At 40.2% G+C, this 14452-nt stretch overlaps 1 long non-coding RNA gene across 1 annotated transcript in view; it reads left to right on the top strand.

Annotated features, from left to right (window-relative positions):
• Window positions 1-204: 204 nt before the first annotated feature.
• Window positions 205-14452, top strand: part of LOC139068991 (uncharacterized) — a 31241-nt gene continuing 16993 nt past the window's right edge. The window contains exons 1-2 of the long non-coding RNA XR_011520223.1: window positions 205-254; window positions 8277-8371. This is a non-coding gene — a long non-coding RNA (uncharacterized lncRNA). The remainder of the gene's footprint in view (window positions 255-8276; window positions 8372-14452) is intronic.

Below are 14452 nucleotides of genomic sequence, written 5' to 3'. Positions count from 1 at the left end.
TTAAACTTTTATCTGGTATCTTGAGCACGTTTCAGCAGAAACTATCACTTTCTAAAATTATACAACCTATTTTAAAAATGTGTTGCTCCATATCCTTCAGATTACTGATGCCTTCTCAGATACTTTCATTTCTGCTCTAATGACCCTCCAATCCACCAGGAGTGCTGGAATTTAAACACTGCGTCATCCAAGCTTCTTACTTTCCTGATGAGGACGGTTGCGTCAAGTGGAGGAGGATGCCAGAAGATTAAACGGTGTGACTCACTTTTTCTTCTTGTTTTTGCCTTTTCTCACTAACGCTGCAGCTTTGATCAGTCCCCTAATCCCTTTTGGTGGGCGAGAAGCAGAGTAATATTTAAAAAAATCCTGTGAAATAATCCCTTCTCACCCCCTCTTGGTTTCTCCTTGGAAACGCAGGTAGGAGGGTTAGTGCCAGGTGGGTGTTTCAATAATTGGATCTGTGATTAACTTCATAAATGCTGCAAATATTAGTCTAAAACTTATTTTATTCAACCCAGGCCTCCCAATTACAAAAAAAGAGAACTTCAGTTTTTGATTTGCTGAGGACAAACTTGAAATTTAGATTGAATTACAAGAAAGGTAGATCTTTTGCATAAAACCCAAAGAATCAAAGATTTTGTAGCTTATGACATCACACCTTTTAGGATTTCTCTGCACAATAGGAGCTAATTGAATACTATAAAGTGGAACTGGTTATTTCTTAAAGATGGAGTCCAACAACCCAGAGAACGCTCGTGTTCTGTGAACCCATCAGAAGAGATGTGATGTTAATTCAATAATATGCACCCTGTAACCCCCTGCACACACACAGACTTCACCTTTCTCCTGCCAGACCAATTAACAGATTGGAGCTTGTGCGGAGGAGATAGAGTGGAGTCGGATATGTCTAATGTGTTTGCTGGAGAGGGAGTGAACATGATCCCAGCTGTCAGGGGGATATTGACAGTGTGGAGTGCAAGGTTACGCCTACCCTTTGAGGATTCATCCTGGGCCTTTTCCTGTCGTTAATTTATTTATTTTGATGATGCATGCTGATGCTGTATTGATCTTTGTCTAACTCTGTAGCACTTCCTAAAGAGAGGTTTGAGTGTTTTTCCAGCTCCGAATCCTCAGCTGCATACTAATCTATCACAACATTTAGTTGGATTCGTGCTTTCTCTCATGAAATTTAAACTATTTTAAAAATCTTATCAGTTGATAGCTTACTGAAGGTCCTCTGTTCAAAGACATAGATTTAAAGTAACACAGCAGTTTCCTGCTCCTCAGCCCTACTGTTTGAAGGTGGTATTACAACTGTTGTAGACAACCCTGCTGCAGCCTGCTATAGCTAGCGCTAACAACAAGCTAACACTAACATGAGCAAACTAATGCTAAAATAAACCACAAAGTAAAAAGATTCACACTGTTGGAAAATAATATTATTACTTAAAAGTTCAGTAACAACAAAGCCAGGTCACCATCAGCCTTTGATTTCATAGTCTCCTTTAGCTCCCTCAAACTTGTGTAGGCCGCACCGATGTTCAGGCTCCTCATGATGCTAACAGAAAAGGCAAATTTATTCAATTTCTTCTTCTTGTGCATTTTATTGACAATCAGCTAACTGAAAATGTTCACAGCTAGCATTACAGCTAACATCCGCTAGGCAGGTAAAGAGTGCCCCCTAGGACACCCACCTGCTCCACAAATGATCTAGTGTGATTTTTGCTTAGAGGGTGGCAGAATGGTGCCAAATATGAAACTGGTCAGGTTTATAACTCAACAGTGATTGAGTTCAATGTAAAGCTCTAGCTTAAAGTAAAAAAATGGCTATTCAGTGTTACTTTAACTTCCTATGGGACTGACAAGCTAATGGCTAGTCCAGGGATCTGCAACAAGTGGCTCTATGGACCTTTCACAATGGCTCTTCATAAGTTTGGCTAAAAGAACTCTCTTGTTTTTTTAAACTAGATCAAATCTAAAAAAATGCAGATATATTAAGCAGCTTTAGGTTTATTTCATGGAATAATTTTATTGAATTTAAGAGTTGCAGCTCAACAAGTTTTATTACAGTGGACTGAGGGAGAAAACATCTCTTTGGACTGTAAAGGATTGAGCCCTCTGGTTTAGTCAGAGCTCTGTGAAGACAAACCTCTTAAAAGCAGCTAAAACTTTTTTTAATTTACAGCAGTTTACACAAGTTATTAACTAAACTTTCACACTTCTGTCAATTATGCTTTTTGTGGTTATTTCTGCAAACATTCATGACAGACTTGATCCCTGGATGCACAGAGCTACATTTAGCTGCTGCTAGTGATATTCACGCTCGTAAATACCTGTGTAATAGATCATTGATGGTGATGTAAACACACATAAATTAATTTTGCATATACTGTTGTGAGTTTTGGAGATTTGAGCTGTTTTATGACAGTTTTATGAAAGTCCACTTTGCTCTTTGCTCAAAACAGATTAGCTGTTAGCTCACCAAAAGCTATTTCTCTGAACAGAGGCCGTTCATAAAACCATCTAAGATAGTAATTATTTTTAACTTTCACACATTAAAATGATTTAAAACTAACAGATATTTTTCTATCATTGCTACAGCTTTCCTTGACCTTATGGACATTTTCTCTGCTTTACGGTTTACATAGTTTATCTTCACTAAATGCCACCTGTGTTTGCAGGCAGCCACTGCAACATAGACTGTTTATTTATTTGCCATTTATGGGTTCTGCCTGTTTTGCCAGAGGAGTCTCAAATCTTGAGAGTCGATCCACTCGAGGTGTTGAAACCTTCAGGTAGAGCTGTCTCTGTTTGGCTCTGTGAAAACAACCTAACTTCCCTGCTACCCTGCAGACTGCCAGCTAATATTACAGGAAATATAAGATTAAAGTTGCATTATCATTAAGTCATGCACCATATTCTGAAGAAAAATACTTTTAGCATCTAAACTTTGCAAATAAATACAAAGTGCACAAGAAAATAGGTATTCTATTAGATTACTGCCAAACATAAATCATGTCAGCAGCTTTAAGAGATCCTTTGTTTTGTCTGCGACCCGCCGACCTCTGTGAAGTCAGTGACAATACATTTATCTTTGCTGGAGAACATCCATCAAAAAGTTTGCTGACATTAGTCACCGGAGCCTTCTTCTCACTCACGCTTTAATAAATGAGCTTGAGTTCATTGTGGCCAAAAAAATAATAATTCATGAAACTCAAATCTGAGCTCAAATCTTAGCTTTCATGAGCTTATTTTAGTTTTAGTTAATGGATTATCTGCTGAGTGAAGCAATAAGTTTTGCTTGATCTTTCTGATATAAATAAATTTAAATGTGTCCAAAGTACATTTTATTCGATGAAGCGTGCTGACTTTTAGCCCGTAGAGCCTGTGACGACACCAGTCGGCTGAAAAATCAATGTTAATGTGTTTAAGAGGCAGACTGGCAGCCGATCTTCTGGGACCTTCCGGTGTCGGTTGGCTTGAGTTCCAGTCAATTACTCTTTGGTATCAGCAGCTCAGTTTGTGTGTGTGTGTGTGTGAACTGACAGAATGAAACAAAATGAGGCATCACCTATACAAGCTGGTGCCATCAGTCAAATAAATGTGACTTTTATTACAATGAACATCAACATGTTTAGGATTTTTATTTTATGAACGAGCTCCTCCTGATGCTCAGCCAGACTAGGAACCAGTGCTAGAGCATGTGCACTTCATTTCCACCAGCAGAAAGCCATTAAGCTGTCTGTGTTTTCTGTGTTTCCTTTGATTTTGTTCAGAAATGTTCTCATTCGTTGGCAGACTTTTACAGTTATTCCTCCTATCCAACACGCACCATGAGCAATGTGTGCCAACTTTTTATCTAAGGATTTCTGAGATGTGAGCTCATGAAAGCAGAATTTAGAGAAACCAGGAGATTAAAGGGAAATTGTGAAAACAACCACAAATTATTGTGGTTTTGAGGACAAACTTTGATCCCCACAATCCTGTGTGCTTGTTGGGCTTTTTTATTTATTGTTGTTTTCTACATTTACAGTTAAGGACAATTCACCAAACATGATTAAACTTGGGTCTAATGGTCTGAACCAGTTTTCATTTGCCCAAATCTTTTTACTACAAGAAATACTTTGCAAAATGTCTGTAAACTCACATTAGCCACAACATTGGAAATGAAATGGTTCAAAATAACAGGATATAGTTCTCCAAAGCCAGTCAGTGTATTTCTTTTGTGGATCATGAAAAGCTTGTAAAAGTAAAGGTGAAATAAGTCAGCAAACATAGCAAAATGCTGTTAAGAATATCCTAAAAGGGGTGGTTCTAGGGCAGGCCAGTGCCACACTGACAGCAAGCTTGGACCCCCACCATGCCCCCTGCTGAGAGCAGAGCGTAAGCATTAAAGCGGTTATGGCGAATCTGCAAACAAGCTAGGTTTTGAACGCAAACACGATCACAGAACACTCCCCCCTCCCCCCGGGTATCTTCCCTGAGACACTTAAACCTACATTGCCGCAAAACACCAGTCACAGTTTTCTATGTCCAAATGTCTTTTGTTGTCCAAGACTTCAAATGGTGATTTTCTTTTGGGACTCTAGTAGTTTGTCCTTAAGTTGAAGCGGAAGCAGCCAGCTGTTTCTCCTCCTCTGATATTATTGAGTGGAGAACCTCTCACACCAGAGGTGTTTTGTTGCTAACTCTGCTGTGTTTTGAGTACAGGACCCAGGGAAGTTCAGGGTTTGGCGAGACCGACAACCAGATGGTTCAGTAGTTACTTTTCATCCTAAGTGTGCTATTGGTGGAGGGGTTTAGACAAACGTGAAAGAACCACTTTATTTTTTTGTTTTTTTTTTTTAATCTCGTAATGTTGAACGTAAACGTAATGCTTGTAGTGCTTTTTTATTTGTATATTTTTTTAACAAATGTGTCTCAGTTAGCCTCAGCCTGGCCCTCTATCTAAGTCTAGAACCTTCCCTGCACCTAAAATAAATGATTGTGATTATAATTTAATCCCAAACAACATAATCTGACTGAAAACAAACACAAAAAATATGTTGATTGTCATTCAGTTTAATGAGACTCAACAGTCATGTGAAATAAGTAATTTTAAAAATAAAATTGCCGCAGATGTCTGCAGCTGTCTTTTTTCTGCTTTGTACATCTGAGATGTATTCACATTCAGCTCATATTTCAACGACATTGTCATCATGTAATGAAGTTGTGCCTCTTCTATAATGCATGAATCAGATATTGATTTCCTCCTTAATAGAATCTTTAAAACCTGATTTTCTTTTCTTCCTTTTAAAATGAAATAAATAAACATATTCTGCCACATTACTCTTATTCTCTTTTTATAATTATGAATTAATGTTTTGAATAAAAAAATTCCCAGAAAAATAATCTTTGAAGATTTTGTTTGGCAGGAAATCGTGTCTCTTTTCGCACATCATCTGCAAACATCAATACCTCATTAGCTCAGGCTCTCAGCTCTTCAGGTTTTTATTGGGCTGGGTCTTCTGCTGCAATAGAGAAACAGATCATTGGTGTGATTAGCCTATCATGAACGTTTACATTATCAGTTGATATACAGTTGGTTTATTTTTTTTCCACGCAATCTCCTGGATGTCTGTTTTAAGACATACAAGACATAAAATGTCTGTGTTGAATTTTGTTTGTGCAGCTAGATGTTAGTTTTACTAATTGTGTGTGGCAGTTGCAACAAGAAAAAACACACATGGCTTATCTAGCTATGATTTGATTTAGTGATTTTGATTTAGAATAAAACCACCTCTCACATGCAAGAGAGAGTTGCTGCTGGAGGAGCTGCAGCTTCTTAGCTTATAGCAGCCTGAATGGGGTATAGGTGTGGCCAGCTCCAGCTTGTTTTCTTAAAGTGACAGAGCCCTGAAACTGCTCATTCTGGAAGGTACTGAAACTGTCAAGAATGAAACTGCTGAAATTGCTTCATGTGAGAAGGATTTTGAACAAAGAACTTCATAAACATGTTTCATATCCACATTAGAACTATTATAACTTAATAAAAACAGTCATAATTTAGGCATTTTCTATATTCAATTTCTTTATTTTATTCCTTTGTTATTTTATCATCAACAGCTGATGTCCTGGTGATGAAATCCTGTTAGATGATTTGTTTTTGTTAACTGCAGCCATATCAAGTGTATTTGTCAAAAGTAAGAACTCTTTTAAATTTGTGTTTTTGAAATTATTATAATTTTAACTCCTATTCTATTTATAGATTGGTTTTCATGATCATTTTTAGGTCACCATTATTGGTTCACCACTCAATTCTGTAAAAACACAATTCTCAATATTGTATCCAGCCAGTTCATACGTTTAGTTGTTAATGCGATGTCATAATTGTAACTGTGCTGGCTGAACCTGAAACGTAAAACGATTTTTGCAAACCCGTTTTCCGACACCGAGATGGATCCTGGCCTTTGTAAGAACACAGGAGAAAATCAAAGTGACACCTGTGTAATGGCAAACCAGCGCTGCATGCTGCAGGTTTGCAGCTCCTCATGTTCATTGGCTTATTATGATCCCTGAAATAGAGTCAGGGCTGCAGAGCACTCTGACACTGATTTAAAACCTGCAGCATGGAGTCTGTTGGAGCTCATCCCATTGTGTTATGTTTTTTTATTCTTCTGGAGGAAAACACAGTAGGAGCACCACGTTCTGTGGAGAACAGAGCTCTTGTCAGAGGATGAAATCCTACATCCTCCCTCTTAGCATCTCATGCTGGAGGTTTATCCGCAGATTAGTAAGACTGCTACCTGCTGATATAGGAGGGGAAAAATGGCGGGACAATAGGAAAACAAAGTGGGGGGTTGGGATAAATAGGTTTTTCGCAACCAGAAAAATGCAACTTGGAGCATGAAATCAGAGCTGTTGGAGACGGCTGTGGTCTCTTTGTGTCCTGCTCTGCTGACTCCAAGATTTAACGCTGTAATGGATACTTTGCCTGGAATTGTGGGGGCTTCCCTGGGATGCAGCTGCAGGTCTTTGACTCCACAACAGGATAATTGAAATTTTCCCTCTGTTATCCTGGTGTACTTCATGGTGAAATGTATTGCTTGTGCAAAACCAGATTTTATTGTGTTCTGGCTGCACGAGTTTCATAGTCTGCTCCCAGAGCAAAAATCATTAGGGGGAGCAACTATTGACACTTCCAGCTTTACTGTTTCCAATAAAATCACAAGCATGTCAGAAAAGAGTGAAACAAACCTTCTTTTTTCTACATGGTAAATAAAGTTATCTGTGAGACTATCACCGAAAATACTTTTTGATTTACATGACGGAAAAAAATAACAAAGATTCATGACTTTGACTAAATTATGAAGAGCAGCATTCCTTCTCTTCACCATCACTTCACCAAACACACACACACACACACACACACACACACACACACACACACACACACACACACACACACACACACACACACACACACACACACAACAACTATAATAATTATGTTCTTGTTCCTGTGAGGTTTGTGGGGTTTGTGCTGCACACACAAAGACGACTCTGCTGAACACGGAGCAGCTTACTGGAGCATGATTACAAAGACCCACAGCTAAATTTCACCCAGATGAGCTGTCGTTTCCTCATAGCTGAAGCTAAATGAACTCAGCCTTTCAACGGCAGTGCTGAAATGGTGCAGGTTGGTTTCCCTTCACAAGAAACCCAGATGAATCTATATTCAGGACTGTTTTTGCATCGAGCAGAACGATCATTTACAAGCTAAATCTGGTGCTCATTTCTCATAACTTGTGTTAAAACAGTATAAAGCCTATTATAGTCATGCATCATGTAAGGTTTAAACACGTCCACATTTTTATTTAACTAATTGTGGCCCCTCTCAGAGCCCTTTCAGCATTGGAGCAAGAAATCAGAGCTTCTCAGCTTATAGCGGCATGAGTTTTTAATCAATACAATTTCAGTGGTCTCTAAGAATTAATGCCTTGTAAGTAGTTCTCGGGGGTGGGGGGGTGGGTGGGGTATACCGGTGCACCATTTATCGGACCTAAATCTATCCACATCACAGATGAGCTTCAGATGGCAGGCTTTGGAGTCTTATTTCCTGGTATGGAGATCTCGCCCCAGATTGGATAACAGCAACTGGACTCTACCACTGACTTGCAACATGGATGTTTTATCTCCACAGATGGCAGAAGCCTGGAGGAGTCTCTACCTGTGTTGGTGTTGATAATGCTAATGGTTTGCTTAAACTAACCAAGATCTCCGCTGCTGTTTCCCAGATGTCAAACCAACAGCACCCGCGACCCTACATGGACGAGTACAGACGATGGATGGATAAAACAACAACAGCGTTCCCTGTCACGAGTCAGGATCAGTGAGTCCATGAATGCTAATTCACAGTGTGACATAGATCTGTGATGATTTTTTAATCCTAGAGTTTCACAGTCTTTGTATCAGAAGCTAATGCAGGAGATGCGTGTAGGAGACTATTTTCATGTTCAGCCTGCATTAAAATCTCAGAGTGACCGATTATAATTAGAAAAATGCACAACTAAGAAACGCTCTCAATGAAACCACATTAACCCCCACTGTAGCCAACTCTCCCTTTAGGTTGAGACTTCCTTAGATTGAGCAGAAAGGTTTAAATGAAATGATGCATTAGAATAAAAATAACAGATTAAACTCTTTTGTAGATTTCATTAATAACAAAACACACCAGAGACAGTCAGTCTCTCCCTACTGCTATAAAAATAATATGTACACAACAAATTATATAATTTGCTTCATGCTTTATGTGCTGTATTATAAAAGACACTTTTACTGTTTTTCATACCTTGTAAAAAAACAATCCTACTTAATGATTACTGACTGCACGTCTTAAATGTGTTTAAACTGGAAATGCATTAACCTACTGAGATGCTACAAGCATTTCAACCGTATCGCCTGAGATATACAACAGCTGCTGTAGCATTAGGTTGCATAACTGCATTGATGCTGTTATAATGAAGCTGCCGTTCCTCTGTGGTATACAAACCATTGAGCTCCTGCTCAAAGTCCCAGCACGCATCTCAATATTTAGACATAATGCTCTGAAGCAGCAAATCTGCTCCTGTGGAGCAAACCTGGCATCACCAGACACCCTCACCGAGCGTGTAACATCTCTGTGAGGGGGTCCCTGTGGAGTGAGGGGGGTTCAGGTAAGCTCTCTGCTCACCCTGACTTATCTGACTGTCAGCAGAGGCTGATTCACCACCTCCTTGAGGGGTTTCTGTCAATCTGTCTGCATCCATCGTGTCTTCATCGTTTATAATGGTGAGTTACTGGTCCTGGGCAGGCTGTAGCTCATTTAATGTATTCACTCATTTTAGCTGACAGGCTGAGACAGAACACACACACACACACACATACACACACACACACACACACACACACACACACACACACACACACACACACACACACACACACACACACACACACACACACACACACACACACACACACACACACACACACACACACACACACACACACACATCCTCATTTACTCCCTGTGTGCCTTTGCTCCGTCCCTTCTAAGCAGCCTCACGCTCGTGTTTAACCGTGATATTTATTTTCCAGTGAATATGCTAATCTAGTAAACACAGATTTATTTTTTACACTCTGACAATGATCACATAGGTCTGTCGCATTTAAAGATTTGGATCTCCAGAGATAACAATGCAGACGTTCATGCCAAACGCTCTGGTGGAAGCAGAGTAAGTGGACTTTGAGTTTTAGCCGATATAAACAAAAGCATCAACAGCAGCTTCACCCACGTAGGCTCTGATGCTGCAAACGTTCATAGGACACAAAAAACAAATCTAAATGCGGACTCATGCATAACTGTTATCTGCTGTCCATCTGAGACTAGATAGTACAATGAGAACTGGGTCGCATTTCCATGCTGATATACTTTCCAGAAAGCTTTTGAGACTTCCAGAACTTGTCAGCAAGAGCAGTCTGTCTGGAGTCTGGCAGGACAGAACCAAAATAACCCGTCCATATTGTACAGGTGTTCTGGAAAACTTGATGGACTGATGGTTCATGTACCACCTCAAAAATAAAATGATCTTCCTACGTTTATAATCATGCAGCTTTTGAAATGTTATAATTTGTTTTTAGGGAAATTTACTTATTAAATGTGTTTCCAGTAGGAATTCTGGGAAATTTCTGTAAGGGGGAAAAGTTACCTGGAGATACAATGGCTATCTCAGCTGTTGTGTCTCCTTCAGCCCTTTCAGGACTTAGCAAAAATGGCCACGTGCGGCCAGTCTGGCAGCGAACGACTCTAGAAGGCGCTATATCAAATACAGGCCGTTTGCTTTGGACAAAAGCATCTGCTAAATACATAAACAGAAACATCCATTAAAACAAAGTTTTTAATGAGAACGGCCCGAATAATATGGTATCTGCTCCATTAAAGGCTGATGTGAGTGAACATGAAAGAGGTTGGGATGAAAACCAAAGAGGCACACTGACCCCTCGTGATTTTCTTACAGCCTCCGGGCCTCGAGTTTATGACTCCTGCTTTGTAAATAAACACAAACAGCGCTTGTCTGGGTTTTCCTCTACTGAAGGGAATACGTTCATGCATTTAATGACTCTGAAACTTGCATGCGTGCGAGGGAGTTTGGGACATTTTCTGGGTTTAATTAACGTTTTAGTTGATGTATTTTTGGGCTTTAGTGCAACGCCACTATTGATTGTGTTGGTACTTTGAATAATTTTTTCACATTTTCCTCTTCATGATGATATTTTATTGCATGTATTAGTGACATTTCTTTACTTGCAAATGTGGTTGTTTGGTGGTGAAAATGTCTGGACTGGCACATTATTATAAGCGTGTGCATGCATGATAAGGAGCAGCATGTCTGAGAAACAATATGTGTGTGTGTGTGTGCCATTTATTTTATAGCATTGCTCAGCTGCAGCTGTGAGGAAGACGACGTGGTCCATTTAATTCAGACAGCCAGGCTGGAAGAGCTCCGAGGGGGGGATGGGAGCTGCTGCAGCTTTTTTATTTGACTATATTTATTTTTTACACACTGTCCCATGTCCTGTCTGCACCGTGTGCTGCAGTCGCCTCCTCTGGTGTTCCTGCAGACCTGGGGAGATCTGAGAACCATTCCATCTGCCGCAATGTCAAAACCATTCGCACAATTAGAATTAGATGGTTCAAAAATTTTACTTAGAGAAACAAGGAGGTAGCAAAGGCCTGATCAATCTATCACACAAGAACACATAAATGCACAGGAGGCAGGGTGGAAAACCAACGTGTTTTATTTATAGGACATGAAGAATGAAGGCTGATGCTTCCTATCTGTCTGCAGCGACGGCAGCTCCTTTCTGTGGAGATTTATGCTGTAATGTGAACTGTTGAGTGGGAAATATAAACAAAATGTCACATTAACAAAGTCAGATTTATTTACAAGAGAAGTTGACCAAAGTGAATTACAGCAAAGAAAGCAACATTATATGATGATAAAAATTACATCATTCAAAAACCCTCTATCGCCTTAATGCTTCATTTTAATTCTGAGACAATATCTTAGATGACTATACTGCTCTAACTGGTAGACACTGGGAAGATCAAAATGAACCAATTTAGATATAAAAAAAAAGATGACCCCCTGTGGGTCACCAAGAACTACTCAGAGGTTGTGAGATGATTTCCAGAAAAATGAATGAATTTGAAAAACAATTGCTAAAGCATATTTGCTACTAAAACTCAATAAATTTCTCATACGAGCATCTGCACAGCACTGTACTGCACGTAGTACTGGGGTGTTCCACGAGGGGGCGGACTAGACTACTCAGACCAGACAGAGAGCCAGGTTTGTGCTTACAACCAAAACAAACATGGCGTCAAAAGAAGAAATCAGTAACTGGTTAATTTTCAGTTCACAACAGAAAAAGAGAGCAGCGGTATCAGAGATGGTGTGGAAGACCTTTAAGTGTCGCTTGTTTTGTCGAATCCACCTACTGGTTACTGGTATATTGCAGCGTTGCACAAACGACGCTTCAAATCAAAGCAAATAATGTGTGGCAGCCATTTTAAACACATGCTTGCATCGTCAAACAGCAAGTACATCAAGGCCCTAAGCCAACAACAGCCTTCGCCATTGTGAGCCAAGATGGGTGAGTCCATGAATGTTAAGTGACAGTGTGACGTAGATCCGTCAAGATTTTCAGATCCTAGAGTTTCACCGTCTATTTTCTATCAGAAGCTAATGCAGGAGATAGGTGTAGGAGACCATTTTCATGTTCAGCCTGCATGAAAACTCAAGAGTGACTGATTATTGGCTGTCTGATTATTTCACCTCTTAAACTTGCAGTAGAAATCTTACTGAGTAAAGCTTGTTTATTTGTGGTAAAAATCTCAAAAAGCTGCCTACTTTTTCCTGACGTCATTAGAGACACACACAGACACCTGGTATGTCTTTAACAGCATTAACAGAAAACCTTACAAAGCTGCAGTGCAAACCTTTCTAGTTGGTTGCTTCTGCTGTTCCAAAAATAAATACAACAGATGTTCAACAAAATGTTTCTTACATTACAAGCATCTCAGAATTGTACCAAATTGAAGATATGTTCATGGCTTTGCTCCAGATCCCCTAGTCTGAACAAGATTCAAATCTTGTGTTAATGCTGAAGATGAACGGGGGACCATGAGAAACCCTGAAGCTGTAGGTCAGGGACACTGTGCTGCTCTGTCTGCTGACAACAAGCTGAACTGTGTTTTCATGCGGCCTTGAGCAGCAACTGGTTAATAAAACCAGAAGCAGTTTGCTACACGAGCCCCCCGAGGACATGCTGGCCCCACATACACACGAACACACACACTTTTGTGTGTTTGTAGCCTTGGGTGTGCAGGAAACCCACACATTCTTCATTTTAAGCTCATTTTGGTTCTTCTGTAGACAATGAATGTGATGGTTTTGCAGAAGAAGGGACTCCCATTAAGCTCTTAAGGCTCTTTTTGTTTTGTTGTGCTTATGAGAAATAAATATAACTATTCCCGCCTTACCTGGTCATTTTTTGCATTAGGGTGGCCACTTTCTTGTCTTTTAGAATGCCTTCTCCAGGTCAGGGATGAGGTCCTGCACCAGGTAGAGGAGTTTAAGTATCTTGGGGTTTTGTTCACGAGTGAGGGAAAGATGCAGCAGAAGATCGACAGACGGATTGGTGCTGTGTCTGCAGTGATGCGGGCGTTGTACTGGTCTGTCGTGGTGAAGAGAGAGCTGAGCCAGAAGGCAAAGCTCTTGATTTACCTGTCGATCTACGTTCCTACCCTCACCTATGGCCACGAGCTTTGGGTAGTGACCAAAAAAATGACATTGCAGATACAAGCAGTGGAAATGAGTTTTCTTCACAGGGTGTCTGGGTTCTCCTATAGGGTGAGAAGCTCAATCATCTGGGAGGGGCTCAGAGTAGACCTGCTGCTCCTCCACATCAAGAGAAACCAGCTGAGGTGGCTCGGGCATCTGGTTAGGATGCCTCCTGGACGCGTCACTGGTGAAGTTTTCCGGGCACGTCCAACCGGGAGAAGACCCAGGACACGCTGGAGGGACTATGTCTCAGCTTACCAGGTAATGCCTCGGGATTCCCATGGAGGAGCTGGCCTAAGTGACTGAGGTGATGATAGTCTAATTTATTTTTTGTTATTGAGTTAAAAGAACTGAGTCAGCTGTTTTATGAAACAACTCTCACGCAGAGGCACACTTTATGTTTCACGAGCGAAAAAAGGCATCCTTTGGCTAATTTCCTTTTTATAAAAAGGTCAGCGATGGTTTACAGTGGTGTGAAAAACTATTTCCCCCTTCCTGATTTCTTATTCTTTTGCATGGGGGTCAAAATTCCCCCAGAGCGCTGTAAAAGACTCGTAGCAAGTTATCACAAATGCTTGATTGCAGTTATTGGTGCTAAGGGAGGCCCAACCAGTTATTAGGTTCAGGGGGCAATTACTTTTTCACACGGGGCAACGTAGGTTTGGATTTTGTTCTCTCCCTAAATAATAAAACCCATCATTTCAAAACTGCATTTTGTGTTTACTTGTGTTATCTTTGACTAATGGTTAAATGTGTTTGATGATCAGAAACATTTTGTGTGACAAACAAGCAAAAGAATAAGAAATCAGGAAGGGGGCAAATAGTTTTTCACACCACTGTATAGTGTATGAAGGCAGAATGTTCGTGACACAGATGAATATACCAACTGGCAAAAATAGGACAGCAAACAAATGAGTAACATTTCTCCCTTTGAGCGAGTCACACACCATTAGAGCCGTGTGTGTTTGTGGTAAAGCTCCCTTTTGTTCTGTGTGTTTAAAACTGACCTTAATTTAATTTTAGTCATGTCATTTAATTGTTTTTGTTATTTCTGTTTTTCATCTTCTCCGCTTCGGCGGGGTTAG

The sequence above is a fragment of the Nothobranchius furzeri genome, chromosome 3 (assembly GCF_043380555.1).
Source record: "Nothobranchius furzeri strain GRZ-AD chromosome 3, NfurGRZ-RIMD1, whole genome shotgun sequence".
NCBI lineage: Eukaryota > Metazoa > Chordata > Actinopteri > Cyprinodontiformes > Nothobranchiidae > Nothobranchius > Nothobranchius furzeri.
Note: the sequence above shows the minus strand (reverse complement) of the source record. Positions and strands in the feature narration are given on the sequence as shown.